The sequence below is a fragment of the Vigna unguiculata genome, unplaced genomic scaffold (genome assembly GCF_037176805.1).
Source record: "Vigna unguiculata cultivar grain cowpea cultivar isolate G323 ecotype 2 unplaced genomic scaffold, ASM3717680v1 ptg000046l, whole genome shotgun sequence".
Classification (NCBI taxonomy): Eukaryota; Viridiplantae; Streptophyta; class Magnoliopsida; order Fabales; family Fabaceae; genus Vigna; species Vigna unguiculata.
In genome coordinates, this window is record NW_028196687.1 from 14,249 (window position 1) to 17,011 (window position 2,763).

Below are 2,763 nucleotides of genomic sequence, written 5' to 3' on the forward strand. Positions count from 1 at the left end.
ACTCTATTGAACAAAGCAAAGAAAAGAGAGTGCTCGACCGGAACAACGGCCAACAAAGACCGTAATTACATAGATAACTGCTCCTCCCTTTCTCCGGCTTTAAGGCGAACCGTATGGCGGCCGGAAAGAAAAGAAAGACGACCTCCTCACCTTCTCGTAGATGGTGTCAGTGAGAGCAACTTTAGTATCCCCCGTTGACCTTCTTTTGTAGATAGAATCTTCAATGAGTGGAAACAACTTACTAATAAAGGTGCGCTTGTTGAGTAAGGCCGTTTTCTTGCAGGAGTGCTAACGCGCGCCCTTATTCTTCGCTTGCTCCGCAGTACGAGCCTCATACAGAGCTGCGCCCCTTTAATATGATGAGAAGAGGGGCCGCCCTCTTTTCTGCACCAATCTTTATTTACTACTATCTATCTTTTTTGGGGGTGTATAGCTCAGTTGGTAGAGCATTGGGCTTTTAACCTAATGGTCGCAGGTTCAAGTCCTGCTATACCCAAACAAACCTACCTTACACTATACCTATTCATTAATAAGGATGCGTAGTAACGTTCAAAGATCACTCTTTGGCCTTTAGACTCGCTTCAGCGACTTCGCCCTTTAAGTGAGAAGGGGGTGAGGTAAGGAGTAGTATAAGAGTGGCTCGGTCATCCATAGGCCTCTCCTTATTGGATTCATTCTATTCTATAGGGCGGGGCTGCAGACCAACAATCCAGCAAAAGGGCTTAAAAGCTCCTTTATCAAACCTTCCCCTTTTCAAAAAAAGAAGGTCAGCATCAAAGCCCAGCAAACCCAACCTATACAAAGAGCTCTTTTCAGCCCCTACTCCTAACAAGTGAAAGTAGCTGGCACCCACCATACCTTGCTTCGTGCCCTCGGTTTACTTCACTGGGGCTCTCTTCCCTTGGAACCAGGTATGACAGTTTACTTCTTTTTCTTCACTGACAGCATCCCAATGAAGATGTTCTTTTGTAACTGCCAGGGAGCTGGATCTAATGAATTGATCATAAAATGGAGAGATTTGGTTAACGGGAATGATCGTGGTACTCATTGAAACCCGAACTCAGAGTCGACGAGCATGAAGCAGAACCATCTGAGCACACCGAGCGGCGCATCAAGCAAATAAAGAAGGAGGGAAAGCATCGAATGGGATGTGGGAAGCGAGCTTACCGGTCTTTGCTATGGATCTTTCCCCTCGCTATAGCTACCATGTTCAGTGCCCAAACATAGATATGCCTACCTACATCTTATCTTACTACACCCACTCACCGCTCTTGGAGGTATATGAGACAGACTACGCGCTAACAGCTTTAGCAACAAGGCTATAGGCTAAACAACTAAAAAAGCAAGCATTGAAAGACGCTCACCTAGTGCATTCACCCTAAGGGAAAGTTCCTGAGTCAGTCAACTCAATTACAATCAATCAAAGAAGAGCACTATAAGCTTTCTACGCGCACCCTACGTACATAACTCCGCGATAGGACAGCAAAGGAGACACTAAATACACGCACTACAGAAGAAGCTATGTGATCAACGCGAGAAGCCTAATTGCATTTAGGAAGGAACGCATGCGCATTGGCTAGAGCAGTCACTTCCGGAGTTAGCTCTGCAGATGAAGCAAGCAAAGGCAGAAGGTTGAAAATCCACTCTTGCACAGAGCCTCTTACTCGCCAAGTGGATAGGCAGCAAGCACAACTGGATCTCCTCATCTACGATGCCTCCTTCTTCCATATGTCCGGAAGCCTTATCTTCGTCTCAGAACTCAAGCCCCTTCCCTTTACTCCATAGGGCATTCGACTATTCCCATTCACTCTATCTACTTTGGCTAATAATCTTAAATATCTGGTCATTGGCCCAAGGTCAGCTCTTGTCTATGAAAGTAAGTTCCTTCTCGGTTTCGCATGCCAATTGGCAACTGCTCTATTTCGTATCATCCCACCCAGAGGGAAAGATATGAGGTAATTTATTCATTAATAAAATTTCATTGCCTTAGTTACCAGGAAAGATCTGATGTGAACAAAAGAAGATCATGGTTGAATGCTCACAAGACATGTGACATTGGTTTAAGTTGAATCGACTGTGAACGAATGGGTTAAGCGAAAAAGGGCGTTGATCCAGGATTCGATTCGAGGCTTGACCAATCCGGAAGTTGCTGAAAGAGAAGCGGAAAGGGACATCTTGAACTCAGGGGGAAGGGACGCTAACAAGTACTAAAAAAAGACTTTCCACAAGCTCGATCTTCTATTCAAGGATTCTTCTGCCTCACAAGTACCGGGCGATCCCGACCGCACCGATGCGGCTTAACCATCGTTTATCCACAGATCTTACTTTGAAACAACTTGGAGGGGAAGGCATCCCTTAGAAGCTGCATGAGCACTTTTACCAAAGAATGTAGGGAATAGCTAAATAAAAGGAGCATTACTTCGAACCAACCAGAAAGAAATCCAATTTGGAGTACTAACCAAAGGAGCATAAGCGGAAACGTAGAAAGACCAAAAACCCAGCCTCTTGCTGAACGAGATTATCATTCTCTTTTCCAAGCCCGGTTATTGAACCTATGCTCTACTCAATCCCAAGTACCCGTATACGCTACCTTCCTTGATCGACCCAGAATGTACTATCTCTAGCCGTGAATTCACTACACGAACATTTAACATATGAAAGATAAACGAGATCCATTGCACAAGTATGCTATTTCAATCAGTCCATGCTATCCGCTACACAGGGTTATTCAATTCCGTTTGATTCAAGACAAGCAGGAACGCT

At 44.9% G+C, this 2,763-nt stretch overlaps 1 non-coding gene across 1 annotated transcript; it reads left to right on the top strand.

Moving 5' to 3' along the window:
- The first annotated feature begins 423 nt into the window (after positions 1-423).
- On the top strand, positions 424-496 carry TRNAK-UUU (transfer RNA lysine (anticodon UUU)). The gene has a single exon. It is a non-coding gene; the product is annotated as a tRNA-Lys (tRNA).
- Positions 497-2,763: the final 2,267 nt, after the last annotated feature.